The sequence below is a fragment of the Engystomops pustulosus genome, unplaced genomic scaffold, assembly GCF_040894005.1.
Source record: "Engystomops pustulosus unplaced genomic scaffold, aEngPut4.maternal MAT_SCAFFOLD_487, whole genome shotgun sequence".
NCBI classification, from domain to species: Eukaryota; Metazoa; Chordata; class Amphibia; order Anura; family Leptodactylidae; genus Engystomops; species Engystomops pustulosus.
In genome coordinates, this window is record NW_027285366.1 from 17,268 (window position 1) to 34,025 (window position 16,758).

The window sequence follows — 16,758 nt, forward strand, 5'->3', positions numbered from 1 at the left end:
GCGGCAAGTCCCGGGGAGGAACAAGCCCATGGAAGTAGGAGCTCCTACTTCCAAAGCGATGACGTCAGCGGGAGCAGCCGCTCGGCCGTATCCGGCGGCATGTCACTGTTCCCCGGCCAGACTTGGCGGCAAGTCCCGGGGGACGAACAAGCCCATGGAAGTAGGGGCTCAGCGGGAGCAGCCAGTTGGCCTATCCGGCCACATGTCACTGTCCCCCGGCCAGACTTGGCGGCAAGTCCCGGGGAGGAACAAGCCCATGGAAGTAGGAGCTCCTACTTCCAAAGCGATGACGTCAGCGGGAGAAGCCGCTCGGCCTATCCGGCCACATGTCACCGTCCCCCGGCCACACTTGGCTATAGGTCCCGGGGAGGAATAATGCCCATGGAAGTAGGAGCTCCTACTTCCAAAGGGGCAAGTCAGCGGGAGCAGCCACTTGGCCTATTCGGCCAAGTTTCACTGTTCCCCGGCCACACTTGGCTGTAGGTCCCGGAGAGGAATAATGCCCATGGAAGTAAGAGCTCCTACCTCCAAAGGGGCAAGTCAGCGGGAGAAGCCACTTGGCCTATCCGGCCACATGTCACTGTCCCCCGGCCAAGCTTGGCTGTAGGTCCCGGGGAGGAATAATGCCCATGGAAGTAGGAGCTCCTACTTCCAAAGGGGCAAGTCAGCGGAAGAAGCCACTAGTTCTATCCGGCCAAGAGTCACTGTTCCCCGGCCTTACTTGGCAGTAGGTCCCGGGGAGGAATAATGCCCATGGAAGTAGGAGCTCCTACTTCCAAAGGGGCAAGTCAGCGGGAGAAGCCACTTGGCCTATCCGGCCAAGAGTCACTGTTCCCCGGCCACTCTTGGCAGTAGGTCCCGGGGAGGAATAATGCCCATGGAAGTAGGAGCTCCTACTTCCAAAGGGGCAAGTCAGCGGGAGAAGCCACTAGTTCTATCCGGCCAAGAGTCACTGTTCCCCGGCTACACTTGGCAGTAGGTCCCGGGGAGGAATAATGCCCATGGAAGTAGGAGCTACTACCTCCAAAGGGTGAAGACACTTGGCTCTAAGTCCCCGAGAGGTATACTGCCCATGGGAGTAAGAGCTCCTACTTCCAAAGGGGCAAGTCAGCGGGAGAAGCCACTTGGCCTACCCGGCCAAGAGTCACTGTTCCCCGGCCACACTTGGCAGTAGGTCCCGGGGAGGAATAATGCCCATGGAAGTAGGAGCTCCTACTTCCAAAGGGGCAAGTCAGCGGGAGAAGCCACTTGGCCTACCCGGCCAAGAGTCACTGTTCCCCGGCCACACTTGGCAGTAGGTCCCGGGGAGGAATAATGCCCATGGAAGTAGGAGCTCCTACTTCCAAAGGGGCAAGTCAGCGGGAGAAGCCACTTGGCCTATCCGGCCACATGTCACTGTCCCCCGGCCACACTTGGCTGTAGGTCCCGGGGTGGAATAATGCCCATGGAAGTAGGAGCTCCTACTTCCAAAGGGGCAAGTCAGCGGGAGCAGCCACTTGGCCTATCCGGCCAAGTGTCACTGTTCCCCGGCCACACTTGGCTGTAGGTCCCGGAGAGGAATAATGCCCATGGAAGTAAGAGCTCCTACCTCCAAAGGGTGAAGACACTTGGCTCTAAGTCCCCGAGAGGTATACTGCCCATGGAAGTGAGAGCTCCTACTTCCAAAGGGGCAAGTCAGCGGGAGAAGCCACTTGGCCTATCCGGCCAAGAGTCACTGTTCCCCGGCCACACTTGGCAGTAGGTCCCGGGGAGGAATAATGCCCATGGAAGTAAGAGCTCCTACTTCCATAGGGGCAAGTCAGCGGGAGAAGCCACTTGGCCTATCCGGCCAAGAGTCACTGTTCCCCGGCCACACTTGGCAGTAGGTCCCGGGGAGGAATAATGCCCATGGAAGTAGGAGCTCCTACTTCCAAAGGGGCAAGTCAGCGGGAGAAGCCACTTGGCCTATCCGGCCACATGTCACTGTCCCCCGGCCACTCTTGGCTGTAGGTCCCGGGGAGGAATAATGCCCATGGAAGTAGGAGCTCCTACTTCCAAAGGGGCAAGTCAGCGGGAGAAGCCACTTGGACTATCCGGCCAAGAGTCACTGTTCCCCGGCCACACTTGGCAGTATGTCCCGGGGAGGAATAATGCCCATGGAAGTGGGAGCTCCTACTTCCAAAGGGGCAAGTCGGCGGGAGAAGCCACTTGGCCTATCCGGCCAAGAGTCACTGTTCCCCGGCCACACTTGGCAGTAGGTCCCGGGGAGGAATAATGCCCATGGAAGTAAGAGCTCCTACTTCCAAAGGGGCAAGTCAGCGGGAGAAGCCACTTGGCCTATCCGGCCAAGAGTCACTGTTCCCCGGCCACACTTGGCAGTAGGTCCCGGGGAGGAATAATGCCCATGGAAGTAAGAGCTCCTACTTCAATAGGGGCAAGTCAGCGGGAGAAGCCACTTGGCCTATCCGGCCAAGAGTCACTGTTCCCCGGCCACACTTGGCAGTAGGTCCCGGGGAGGAATAATGCCCATGGAAGTAGGAGCTCCTACCTCCAAAGGGTGAAGACACTTGGCTCTAAGTCCCCGAGAGGTATAATGCCCATGGAAGTAAGAGCTCCTACTTCCAAAGGGGCAAGTCAGCGGGAGAAGCCACTTGGCCTATCCGGCCAAGAGTCACTGTTCCCCGGCCACACTTGGCTGTAGGTCCCGGGGAGGAATAATGCCCATGGAAGTAGGAGCTCCTACTTCCAAAGGGGCAAGTCAGCGGGAGAAGAGCCACTTGGCCTATCCGGCCAAGAGTCACTGTTCCCCGGCCACACTTGGCAGTAGGTCCCGGGGAGGAATAATGCCCATGGAAGTAGGAGCTACTACCTCCAAAGGGTGAAGACACTTGGCTCTAAGTCCCCGAGAGGTATACTGCCCATGGGAGTAAGAGCTCCTACTTCCAAAGGGGCAAGTCAGCGGGAGAAGCCACTTGGCCTATCCGGCCAAGAGTCACTGTTCCCCGGCCACACTTGGCAGTAGGTCCCGGAGAGGAATAATGCCCATGGAAGTAGGAGCTCCTACTTCCAAAGGGGCAAGTCAGCGGGAGAAGCCACTTGGCCTACCCGGCCAAGAGTCACTGTTCCCCGGCCACACTTGGCAGTAGGTCCCGGGGAGGAATAATGCCCATGGAAGTAGGAGCTCCTACTTCCAAAGGGGCAAGTCAGCGGGAGAAGCCACTTGGCCTATCCGGCCACATGTCACTGTCCCCCGTCCACACTTGGCTGTAGGTCCCGGGGTGGAATAATGCCCATGGAAGTAGGAGCTCCTACTTCAAAAGGGGCAAGTCAGCGGGAGCAGCCACTTGGCCTACCCGGCCAAGTGTCACTGTTCCCCGGCCACACTTGGCTGTAAGTCCCGGAGAGGAATAATGCCCATGGAAGTAAGAGCTCCTACCTCCAAAGGGCGAAGACACTTGGCTCTAAGTCCCCGAGAGGTATACTGCCCATGGAAGTGAGAGCTCCTACTTCCAAAGGGGCAAGTCAGCGGGAGAAGCCACTTGGCCTATCCGGCCAAGAGTCACTGTTCCCCGGCCACTCTTGGCTGTAGGTCCCGGGGAGGAATAATGCCCATGGAAGTAGGAGCTACTACCTTCAAAGGGGCAAGTCAGCGGGAGAAGCCACTTGGCTTATCCGGCCAAGAGTCACTGTTCCCCGGCCACAATTTGCAGTATGTCCCGGGGAGGAATAATGCCCATGGAAGTAGGAGCTACTACCTCCAAAGGGTGAAGACACTTGGCTCTAAGTCCCCGAGTGGTATACTGCCCATGGAAGTAAGAGCTCCTACTTCCATAGGGGCAAGTCAGCGGGAGAAGCCACTTGGCCTATCCGGCCAAGAGTCACTGTTCCCCGGCCACACTTGGCAGTAGGTCCCGGGGAGGAATAATGCCCATGGAAGTAGGAGCTCCTACTTCCAAAGGGGCAAGTCAGCGGGAGAAGCCACTTGGCCTATCCGGCCAAGAGTCACTGTTCCCCGGCCACTCTTGGCTGTAGGTCCCGGGGAGGAATAATGCCCATGGAAGTAGGAGCTACTACCTCCAAAGGGGCAAGTCAGCGGGAGAAGCCACTTGGCCTATCCGGCAAAGAGTCACTGTTCCCCGGCCACACTTGGCAGTATGTCCCGGGGAGGAATAATGCCCATGGAAGTAGGAGCTACTACCTCCAAAGGGGCAAGTCAGCGGGAGAAGCCACTTGGCCTATCCGGCAAAGAGTCACTGTTCCCCGGCCACACTTGGCTGTAGGTCGAGGGGAGGAATAATGCCCATGGAAGTAGGAGCTCCTACTTCCAAAGGGGCAAGTCAGCGGGAGAAGCCACTTGGCCTATCCGGCAAAGAGTCACTGTTCCCCGGCCACACTTGGCTGTAGGTCCCGGGGAGGAATAATGCCCATGGAAGTAGGAGCTCCTACTTCCAAAGGGGCAAGTCAGCGGGAGAAGCCACTTGGCCTATCCGGCCAAGAGTCACTGTTCCCCGGCCACACTTGGCAGGAGGTCCCGGGGAGGAATAATGCCCATGGAAGTAGGAGCTCCTACTTCCAAAGGGTCAAGTCAGCGGGAGAAGCCACTTCGCCTACCCGGCCAAGTGTCACTGTCCCCCGGCCACACTTGGCAGTAGGTCCCGGGGAGGAATAATGCCCATGGAAGTAGGAGCTCCTACTTCCAAAGGGGCAAGTCAGCGGGAGAAGCCACTTCGCCTACCCGGCCGAGTGTCACTGTCCCCCGGCCAGACTTGGCGGCAAGTCCCCGGGAGGAATAATGCCCATGGAAGTAGGAGCTCCTACTTCCAAAGGGGCAAGTCAGCGGGAGAAGCCACTTGGCCTATCCGGCCACATGTCACTGTCCCCCGGCCAGACTTGGCGGCAAGTCCCGGGGAGGAATAATGCCCATGGAAGTAGGAGCTCCTACTTCCAAAGGGTCAAGTCAGCGGGAGAAGCCACCTCGCCTACCCGGCCAAGTGTCACTGTCCCCCGGCCACTCTTGGCTGTAGGTCCCGGGGAGGAATAATGCCCATGGAAGTAGGAGCTCCTACTTCCAAAGGGGCAAGTCAGCGGGAGAAGCCACTTGGCCTATCCGGCCACATGTCACTGTCCCCCGGCCACACTTGGCAGTAGGTCCCGGGGAGGAATAATGCCCATGGAAGTAGGAGCTCCTACTTCCAAAGGGGCAAGTCAGCGGGAGAAGCCACTTGGCCTATCCGGCCAAGAGTCACTGTTCCCCGGCCACACTTGGCAGTAGGTCCCGGGGAGGAATAATGCCCATGGAAGTAGGAGCTACTACCTCCAAAGGGGCAAGTCAGCGGGAGAAGCCACTTGGCCTATCCGGCCAAGAGTCACTGTTCCCCGGCCACACTTGGCAGTAGGTCCCGGGGAGGAATAATGCCCATGGAAGTGGGAGCTCCTACTTCCAAAGGGGCAAGTCAGCGGGAGAAGCCACTTGGCCTATCCGGCCAAGAGTCACTGTTCCCCGGCCACACTTGGCAGTAGGTCCCGGGGAGGAATAATGCCCATGGAAGTAAGAGCTCCTACTTCCATAGGGGCAAGTCAGCGGGAGAAGCCACTTGGCCTATCCGGCCAAGAGTCACTGTTCCCCGGCCACACTTGGCAGTATGTCCCGGGGAGGAATAATGCACATGGAAGTAGGAGCTACTACCTCCAAAGGGTGAAGACACTTGGCTCTAAGTCCCCGAGAGGTATACTGCCCATGGAAGTAAGAGCTCCTACTTCCAAAGGGGCAAGTCAGCGGGAGAAGCCACTTGGCCTATCCGGCCAAGAGTCACTGTTCCCCGGCCACACTTGGCTGTAGGTCCCGGGGAGGAATAATGCCCATGGAAGTAGGAGCTCCTACTTCCAAAGGGGCAAGTCAGCGGGAGAAGCCACTTGGCCTATCCGGCAAAGAGTCACTGTTCCCCGGCCACACTTGGCTGTAGGTCCCGGGGAGGAATAATGCCCATGGAAGTAGGAGCTCCTACTTCCAAAAGGGCCAGTCAGCGGGAGAAGCCACTTGGCCTATCCGGCCAAGAGTCACTGTTCCCCGGCCACACTTGGCAGTAGGTCCCGGGGAGGAATAATGCCCATGGAAGTAGGAGCTCCTACTTCCAAAGGGGCAAGTCAGCGGGAGAAGCCACTTCGCCTACCCGGCCGAGTGTCACTGTCCCCCGGCCAGACTTGGCGGCAAGTCCCGGGGAGGAATAATGCCCATGGAAGTAGGAGCTCCTACTTCCAAAGGGGCAAGTCAGCGGGAGAAGCCACTTGGCCTATACGGCCACATGTCACTGTCCCCCGGCCACACTTGGCAGTAGGTCCCGGGGAGGAATAATGCCCATGGAAGTAGGAGCTCCTACTTCCAAAGGGGCAAGTCAGCGGGAGAAGCCACTTCGCCTACCCGGCCAAGTGTCACTGTCCCCCGGCCAGACTTGGCGGCAAGTCCCGGGGAGGAATAATGCCCATGGAAGTAGGAGCTCACTTGGCTCTAAGTCTTCGAGAGGTATAATGCCCATGGAAGTAAGAGCTCCAACTTCCAAAGGGGCAAGTCAGCGGGAGAAGCCACTTCGCCTACCCGGCCAAGTGTCACTGTCCCCCGGCCAGACTTGGCGGCAAGTCCCGGGGAGGAATAATGCCCATGGAAGTAGGAGCTCCTACTTCCAAAGGGGCAAGTCAGCGGGAGAAGCCACTTGGCCTATCCGGCCACATGTCACTGTCCCCCGGCCACACTTGGCAGTAGGTCCCGGGGAGGAATAATGCCCATGGAAGTAGGAGCTCCTACTTCCAAAGGGGCAAGTCAGCGGGAGAAGCCACTTCGCCTACCCGGCCAAGTGTCACTGTCCCCCGGCCAGACTTGGCGGCAAGTCCCGGGGAGGAATAATGCCCATGGAAGTAGGAGCTCCTACTTCCAAAGGGGCAAGTCAGCGGGAGAAGCCACTTGGCCTACCCGGCCAAGTGTCACTGTCCCCCGGCCACTCTTGGCTGTAGGTCCCGGGGAGGAATAATGCCCATGGAAGTAGGAGCTCCTACTTCCAAAGGGGCAAGTCAGCGGGAGAAGCCACTTGGCCTATCCGGCCACATGTCGCTGTCCCCCGGCCAGACTTGGCGGCAAGTCCCGGGGAGGAATAATGCCCATGGAAGTAGGAGCTCCTACTTCCAAAGGGGCAAGTCAGCGGGAGAAGCCACTTCGCCTACCCGGCCAAGTGTCACTGTCCCCCGGCCACTCTTGGCTGTAGGTCCCGGGGAGGAATAATGCCCATGGAAGTAGGAGCTCCTACTTCCAAAGGGGCAAGTCAGCGGGAGAAGCCACTTGGCCTATCCGGCCACATGTCACTGTCCCCCGGCCAGACTTGGCGGCAAGTCCCGGGGAGGAATAATGCCCATGGAAGTAGGAGCTCCTACTTCCAAAGGGGCAAGTCAGCGGGAGAAGCCACTTCGCCTACCCGGCCAATTGTCACTGTCCCCCGGCCAGACTTGGCGGCAAGTCCCGGGGAGGAATAATGCCCATGGAAGTAGGAGCTCACTTGGCTCTAAGTCTTCGAGAGGTATAATGCCCATGGAAGTAAGAGCTCCTACTTCCAAAGGGGCAAGTCAGCGGGAGAAGCCACTTCGCCTACCCGGCCAAGTGTCACTGTCCCCCGGCCAGACTTGGCGGCAAGTCCCGGGGAGGAATAATGCCCATGGAAGTAGGAGCTCCTACTTCCAAAGGGGCAAGTAAGCGGGAGAAGCCACTTCGCCTACCCGGCCAAGTGTCACTGTCCCCCGGCCAGACTTGGCGGCAAGTCCCGGGGAGGAATAATGCCCATGGAAGTAGGAGCTCCTACTTCCAAAGGGGCAAGTCAGCGGGAGAAGCCACTTCGCCTACCCGGCCAAGTGTCACTGTCCCCCGGCCAGACTTGGCGGCAAGTCCCGGGGAGGAATAATGCCCATGGAAGTAGGAGCTCCTACTTCCAAAGGGGCAAGTCAGCGGGAGAAGACACTTCGCCTACCCGGCCAAGTGTCACTGTCCCCCGGCCAGACTTGGCGGCAAGTCCCGGGGAGGAATAATGCCCATGGAAGTAGGAGCTCCTACTTCCAAAGGGGCAAGTCAGCGGGAGAAGCCACTTCGCCTACCCGGCCAAGTGTCACTGTCCCCCGGCCAGACTTGGCGGCAAGTCCCGGGGAGGAATAATGCCCATGGAAGTAGGAGCTCACTTGGCTCTAAGTCTTCGAGAGGTATAATGCCCATGGAAGTAAGAGCTCCTACTTCCAAAGGGGCAAGTCAGCGGGAGAAGCCACTTCGCCTACCCGGCCAAGTGTCACTGTCCCCCGGCCAGACTTGGCGGCAAGTCCCGGGGAGGAATAATGCCCATGGAAGTAGGAGCTCCTACTTCCAAAGGGGCAAGTCAGCGGGAGAAGCCACTTCGCCTACCCGGCCAAGTGTCACTGTCCCCCGGCCAGACTTGGCGGCAAGTCCCGGGGAGGAATAATGCCCATGGAAGTAGGAGCTCCTACTTCCAAAGGGGCAAGTCAGCGGGAGAAGCCACTTGGCCTACCCGGCCAAGTGTCACTGTCCCCCGGCCAGACTTGGCGGCAAGTCCCGGGGAGGAATAATGCCCATGGAAGTAGGAGCTCACTTGGCTCTACGTCTTCGAGAGGTATAATGCCCATGGAAGTAAGAGCTCCTACTTCCAAAGGGGCAAGTCAGCGGGAGAAGCCACTTCGCCTACCCGGCCAAGTGTCACTGTCCCCCGGCCAGACTTGGCGGCAAGTCCCGGGGAGGAATAATGCCCATGGAAGTAGGAGCTCACTTGGCTCTAAGTCTTCGAGAGGTATAATGCCCATGGAAGTAAGAGCTCCTACTTCCAAAGGGGCAAGTCAGCGGGAGAAGCCACTTCGCCTACCCGGCCAAGTGTCACTGTCCCCCGGCCAGACTTGGCGGCAAGTCCCGGGGAGGAATAATGCCCATGGAAGTAGGAGCTCCTACTTCCAAAGGGGCAAGTCAGCGGGAGAAGCCACTTCGCCTACCCGGCCAAGTGTCACTGTCCCCCGGCCAGACTTGGCGGCAAGTCCCGGGGAGGAATAATGCCCATGGAAGTAGGAGCTCCTACTTCCAAAGGGGCAAGTCAGCGGGAGAAGCCACTTCGCCTACCCGGCCAAGTGTCACTGTCCCCCGGCCAGACTTGGCGGCAAGTCCCGGGGAGGAATAATGCCCCATGGAGCTCGGGCAGACTAGAAGTAACCTCGTCTGCCCGCTGGAGGGCGCCCTTCCCGGAGCGGAGGGGACCCCCTTGGCCACCAAGTGCAAGCCGAGTTTGGAGCTCGAAACCCGGCCACGCTTGGTCGTAGGTCCCGGTGAGGAACATGGCCATGGAAGTCGGAGCTCAAACCTCCAAACTGACCTCAGCCGGAGCACTTGCTGAGGCTGCCCGGGCATGGGTTACTGTTCCCCGGGCACACTTGGTCGTAGGTCCAAGTGTGGAACGTGTCCATGGAAGTTGAAGTGAAGAGAACCGCGAAAGGGAGTTTTTGCGCGAAGCCGCGGCCGAGGAGGGCTCACCGATCCCGGCGTGATTTCTGCCAGGCCCGGTACCCAAACCGAACTCCGCATGGTGGCTGGATCCGCGACCCTGGAACCCTGGGCCGGGAGCCTAGGGGCGAGAGGGGCCCCATGGAGCTCGGGCAGACTAGAAGTACCCTCGTCTGCCCGCTGGAGGGCGCCCTTCCCGGAGCGGAGGGGACCCCCCAAGCGACCAAGTGCAAGCCGAGTTTGGAGCTCGAAACCCGGCCACACTTGGTAGTATGTCCCGGTGAGGAACATGCCCATGGAAGTAAGAGCTCAGCGGGAGCAGCCACTCAGGCTACACGGGAATGTGTCACTGTCCCCCGGCCAAGACTTGGCGGCAAGTCCCGGGGAGGAATAGTTCCCATGGAAGTAGCTCAGCGGGAGCAGCCACTCAGGCTACCCGGGAATGTGTCACTGTCCCCCGGCCAAGACTTGGCGGCAAGTCCCGGGGAGGAATAGTTCCCATGGAAGTAGCTCAGCGGGAGCAGCCACTCAGGCTACCCGGGAATGTGTCACTGTCCCCCGGCCAGACTTGGCGGCAGGTCCCGGGGAGGAATAGTGCTCATGGAAGTAGCTCAGCGGGAGCAGCTGCTGAGGCTACCCGGGAATGTGTCACTGTCCCTCGGCCACACTTGGTCGTTGATTCCTGATGAGGAACATGCCCATGGAACTAAAGAGTTCAGCGGGAGCAGCCGCTCAGGCTACCCGGGAATGTGTCACTGTCCCCCGGCCAGACTTGGCGGCAGGTCCCGGGGAGGAATAGTGCCCATGGAAGTCGGAGCTCCAACCTCCAAGTTGACCTCAGCGGGAGCAGCCGCTGAGGCTACCCGGGCCTGGGTGACTGTTCCCCGGCCACACTTGGTCGGAGGTCCCGGTGTGGAACATGCCCATGGAAGTTGAAGGGAAGAGAACCGCGAAAGGGAGTTTGGAGGCTGAGCCGCGGCCGAGGAGGTCTCACCGATCCCGGCGTGATTCCAGCCAGGCCCGGTACCCTATACCGAACTCGACAGGGTGGCTGTATCCGGGACCCTGGAACCCTGGGCGGGGAGCCTAGGGGCGAGAGGGGCCCCATGGAGCTCGGGCAGACTAGAAGTACCCTCGTCTGCCCGCTGGAGGGCGCCCTTCCCGGAGCGGAGGGGACCCCCCAAGCGACCAAGTGCAAGCCGAGTTTGGAGCTCGAAACCCGGCCACACTTGGTAGTATGTCCCGGTGAGGAACATGCCCATGGAAGTAAGAGCTCAGCGGGAGCAGCCACTCAGGCTACCCGGGAATGTGTCACTGTCCCCCGGCCAGACTTGGCGGCAGGTCCCGGGGAGGAATAGTGCCCATGGAAGTAGCCCAGCGGGAGCAGCCGCTCAGGCTACCCGGGAATGTGTCACTGTCCCCCGGCCAGACTTGGCGGCAGGTCCCGGGGAGGAATAGTGCTCATGGAAGTAGCTCAGCGGGAGCAGCTGCTGAGGCTACCCGGGAATGTGTCACTGTCCCTGGGCCACACTTGGTCGTTGGTTCCTGATGAGGAACATGCCCATGGAAGTAAGAGTTCAGCGGGAGAAGCCGCTCAAGCTACCCGGGAATGTGTCACTGTCCCCCGGCCAGACTTGGCGGCAGGTCCCGGGGAGGAATAGTGCCCATGGAAGTCGGAGCTCCAACCTCCAAGTTGACCTCAGCGGGAGCAGCCGCTGAGGCTACCCGGGCATGGGTGACTGTTCCCCGGCCACACTTGGTCGGAGGTCCCGGTGTGGAACATGCCCATGGAAGTTGAAGGGAAGAGAACCGCGAAAGGGAGTTTGGAGGCTGAGCCGCGGCCGAGGAGGTCTCACCGATCCCGGCGTGATTCCAGCCAGGCCCGGTACCCTATACCGAACTCGGCAGGGTGGCTGTATCCGGGACCCTGGAACCCTGGGCGGGGAGCCTAGGGGCGAGAGGGGCCCCATGGAGCTCGGGCAGACTAGAAGTACCCTCGTCTGCCCGCTGGAGGGCGCCCTTCCCGGAGCGGAGGGGACCCCCAAGCGACCAAGTGCAAGCCGAGTTTGGAGCTCGAAACCCGGCCACACTTGGTAGTATGTCCCGGTGAGGAACATGCCCATGGAAGTAAGAGCTCAGCGGGAGCAGCCACTCAGGCTACCCGGCAATGTGTCACTGTCCCCCGGCCAAGACTTGGCGGCAAGTCCCGGGGAGGAATAGTGCCCATGGAAGTAGCTCAGCGGGAGCAGCCGCTCAGGCTACCCGGGAATGTGTCACTGTCCCCCGGCCAGACTTGGCGGCAGGTCCCGGGGAGGAATAGTGCTCATGGAAGTAGCTCAGCGGGAGCAGCCACTCAGGCTAACCGGGAATGTGTCACTGTCCCTGGGCCACACTTGGTCGTTGGTTCCTGATGAGGAACATGCCCATGGAAGTAAGAGTTCAGCGGGAGCAGCCGCTCAGGGCTACCCGGGAATGTGTCACTGTCCCCCGGCCAGACTTGGCGGCAGGTCCCGGGGAGGAATAGTGCCCATGGAAGTCGGAGCTCCAACCTCCAAGTTGACCTCAGCGGGAGCAGCCGCTGAGGCTACCCGGGCATGGGTGACTGTTCCCCGGCCACACTTGGTCGGAGGTCCCGGTGTGGAACATGCCCATGGAAGTTGAAGGGAAGAGAACCGCGAAAGGGAGTTTGGAGGCTGAGCCGCGGCCGAGGAGGTCTCACCGATCCCGGCGTGATTCCAGCCAGGCCCGGTACCCTATACCGAACTCGGCAGGGTGGCTGTATCCGGGACCCTGGAACCCTGGGCGGGGAGCCTAGGGGCGAGAGGGGCCCCATGGAGCTCGGGCAGACTAGAAGTACCCTCGTCTGCCCGCTGGAGGGCGCCCTTCCCGGAGCGGAGGGGACCCCCAAGCGACCAAGTGCAAGCCGAGTTTGGAGCTCGAAACCCGGCCACACTTGGTAGTATGTCCCGGTGAGGAACATGCCCATGGAAGTAAGAGCTCAGCGGGAGCAGCCACTCAGGCTACCCGGCAATGTGTCACTGTCCCCCGGCCAAGACTTGGCGGCAAGTCCCGGGGAGGAATAGTGCCCATGGAAGTAGCTCAGCGGGAGCAGCCGCTCAGGCTACCCGGGAATGTGTCACTGTCCCCCGGCCGGACTTGGCGGCAGGTCCCGGGGAGGAATAGTGCTCATGGAAGTAGCTCAGCGGGAGCAGCCACTCAGGCTAACCGGGAATGTGTCACTGTCCCTGGGCCACACTTGGTCGTTGGTTCCTGATGAGGAACATGCCCATGGAAGTAAGAGTTCAGCGGGAGCAGCCGCTCAGGGCTACCCGGGAATGTGTCACTGTCCCCCGGCCAGACTTGGCGGCAGGTCCCGGGGAGGAATAGTGCCCATGGAAGTCGGAGCTCCAACCTCCAAGTTGACCTCAGCGGGAGCAGCCGCTGAGGCTACCCGGGCATGGGTGACTGTTCCCCGGCCACACTTGGTCGGAGGTCCCGGTGTGGAACATGCCCATGGAAGTTGAAGGGAAGAGAACCGCGAAAGGGAGTTTGGAGGCTGAGCCGCGGCCGAGGAGGTCTCACCGATCCCGGCGTGATTCCAGCCAGGCCCGGTACCCTATACCGAACTCGGCAGGGTGGCTTTATCCGGGACCCTGGAACCCTGGGCGGGGAGCCTAGGGGCGAGAGGGGCCCCATGGAGCTCGGGCAGACTAGAAGTACCCTCGTCTGCCCGCTGGAGGGCGCCCTTCCCGGAGCGGAGGGGACCCCCCAAGCGACCAAGTGCAAGCCGAGTTTGGAGCTCGAAACCCGGCCACACTTGGTAGTTGGTCCCGGTGAGGAACATGCCCATGGAAGTAAGAGCTCAGCGGGAGAAGCCACTCAGGCTACCCGGGAATGTGTCACTGTCCCCCGGCCAAGACTTGGCGGCAAGTCCCGGGGAGGAATAGTGCCCATGGAAGTAGCTCAGCGGGAGCAGCCACTCAGGCTACCCGGGAATGTGTCACTGTCCCTCGGCCACACTTGGTCGTAGGTCCCGGTGAGGAACATGCCCATGGAAGTCGGAGCTCCAACCTCCAACCGGGTGAAGCCTCCGAGAGCTAGCCGGGAATAGGGCGCCAATCCCGGCTACCGCCCTCCAGGCTTGCCCCGGTCGAAAGACCTACGTCCTCGCACCAGCACAAGCGCAAAAATTTTCTAAGTGTGGGAGAACCGAGGACCCGCCCGGTGGCACTCTGCCTCTCGCTGCCGCCCTCCTGGAAGCGTCCTCGGTCACTGTGTGTGCGGCAGATATCAGAGCTCCGGAAAGGTGAAAAAGAACCGGTAAGAGGGCGAATCCGGCAGCTCCCTGCCGGGCGAGGACCACCGCGAGCGGCGGGGACGTCAGACGGGAGACGCGCGGCGGACCTTCCGTCGGAGTGCCTGGGATTTTGACCTCGGAGAAGTTCGAAAAAATTATGCGGTCGGAGCTGTCTGCCCCGGCCGGGGAAGGCTCACCGCCGGCGGCTGCCAACCCCTGGCTTGCCCGCTGGATGCCCTTTCGGAGGCTGCTGAAAAAGAACTGTCAGGCGGGCACCTCTCGGAAGAACCGCAGACCAAAACGACCGGTAAAAATTTTGGGCGATCCGACACGTAGTGCACCTTCGGCGGCAGAGAAAAGCAGCAAAAATACCGGTCAGAGAAGGGGAGTTTTGGTCGACTCTGCCAGGTTTTTGCACTAAGTCAGATCCGTAATGCCAGCGGGACTGAGTCGCTTTTGCGTGCCGTGGTCCTGGAGGCCTGCTCGGACAGAGCGGTCCTTCGGGTCCCGCGGGAAGGGGCATTTCATGTTCCTCTGCGGGAGGTGATCCATTTTCTGCGGGAAATGGCGAGCCCCTTCGGCTACAAGAGTGTGTAGGTCCCGCTCAACAGTCTACGTCCTTAACCATCGGGGACTTTGTAGATTTTGCCCAAAATCGCTCTCCGCAGAACAGAGCGTGAGGTCTCCGCGGCGGAGGCCGGAAAAGGTGCGAGGTGAGCGGCATGGTATGACTGGGCTCGTGCCGCTCACTGCTACCCGGAGCGTGGCGCCCTCCGGGTAAAAAGCTAGCCGGGGCGAGTAGGTGGGTTGACGGGCGCATAAGCAACGCCGTCCCCGCCGTACAAGGTGCCGGTGGCCTGGCGAACCACCGGCGTAAGGCTAGCCAGGGCGTACCGCGGGGCAGAGGGCGCATAAGCCACGCTCTCTCTCCATCCCACCAGCACAAGCGAAAAATTTTCAAAGTGTGGGAGAACCGGCTTCCCGACCGGTGGCACTCTGCCTCTCTCTGCCGCCCTCCTGGAAGCGTCCTCGGTCACTCGGAGTACGGCAGATTTAAGAGCTCCGGAATGGTGAAAAAGAACCGGAGAGAGGGCGACTCCGGCTTCTCTCTGCCGGGCGAGGACCACCGCAGGCGGCGGGGACCTCTGACAGGAGGCGGCGCTGCGGGCAGGCTTTCTAAGTGCCTGGGCTTTTGGCCTCGGCGAAAGTCGAAAAAATTATGCGGTCGGAGCTTTCTGCCCCGGCCGGGGAAGGCTCACCGCCGGCGGCTGCCAACCCCTGGCTTGCCCGCTGGATGCCCTTTCGGAGGCTGCTGAAAAAGAACTGTCAGGCGGGCACCTCTCGGAAGAACCGCAGACCAAAACGACCGGTAAAAATTTTGGGCGATCCGACCCGTAGTGCACCTTCGGCGGCAGAGAAAAGCAACAAAAATACCGGTCAGAGAAGGGGAGTTTTGGTCGACTCTGCCAGGTTTTTGCACTAAGTCAGATCCGTAATGCCAGCGGGACTGAGTCGCTTTTGCGTGCCGTGGTCCTGGAGGCCTGCTCGGACAGAGCGGTCCTTCGGGTCCCGCGGGAAGGGGCATTTCATGTTCCTCTGCGGGAGGTGATCCATTTTCTGCGGGAAATGGCGAGCCCCTTCGGCTACAAGAGTGTGTAGGTCCCGCTCAACAGTCTACGTCCTTAACCATCGGGGACTTTGTAGATTTTGCCCAAAATCGCTCTCCGCAGAACAGAGCGTGAGGTCTCCGCGGCGGAGGCCGGAAAAGGTGCGAGGTGAGCGGCATGGTATGACTGGGCTCGTGCCGCTCACTGCTACCCGGAGCGTGGCGCCCTCCGGGTAAAAGGCTAGCCGGGGCGAGTAGGTGGGATGACGGGCGCATAAGCAACGCCGTCCCCGCCGTACAAGGTGCCGGTGGCCTGGCGAACCACCGGCGTAAGGCTAGCCAGGGCGTACCGCGGGGCAGAGGGCGCATAAGCCACGCTCTCTCTCCATCCCACCAGCACAAGCGAAATATTTTCAAAGTGTGGGAGAACCGGCTTCCCGACCGGTGGCACTCTGCCTCTCGCTGCCGCCCTCCTGGAAGCGTCCTCGGTCACTCGGAGTACGGCAGATTTAAGAGCTCCGGAATGGTGAAAAAGAACCGGAGAGAGGGCGACTCCGGCTTCTCTCTGCCGGGCGAGGACCACCGCAGGCGGCGGGGACGTCTGACAGGAGACGGCGCTGCGGGCAGGCTTTAAAAGTGCATGGGGTTTTGGCCTCGGCAAAAGTCGAAAAAATTATGCGGTCGGAGCTGTCTGCCCCGGCCGGGGAAGGCTCACCGCCGGCGGCTGCCAACCCCTGGCTTGCCCGCTGGATGGCCTTTCGGAGGCTTCTGAAAAAGAACTGTCAGGCGGGCACCTCTCGGAAGAACCGCAGACCAAAACGACCGGTAAAAATTTTGGGCGATCCGACCCGTAGTGCACCTTCGGCGGCAGAGAAAAGCAACAAAAATACCGGTCAGAGAAGGGGAGTTTTGGTCGACTCTGCCAGGTTTTTGCACTAAGTCAGATCCGTAATGCCAGCGGGACTGAGTCGCTTTTGCGTGCCGTGGTCCTGGAGGCCTGCTCGGACAGGGCGGTCCTTTCGGGTCCCGCGGGAAGGGGCATTTCATGTTCCTCTGCGGGAGGTGATCCATTTTCTGCGGGAAATGGCGAGCCCCTTCGGCTACAAGAGTGTGTAGGTCCCGCTCAACAGTCTACGTCCTTAACCATCGGGGACTTTGTAGATTTTGGTCAAGATCGCCCCCCGCATGTCCTAGCGGGAGGTCTCCGCGGCGGAGGCCGGAAAAGGTGCGAGGTGAGCGGCATGGTATGACTGGGCTCGTGCCGCTCACTGCTACCCGGAGCGTGGCGCCCTCCGGGTAAAAGGCTAGCCGGGGCGAGTAGGTGGGATGACGGGCGCATAAGCAACGCCG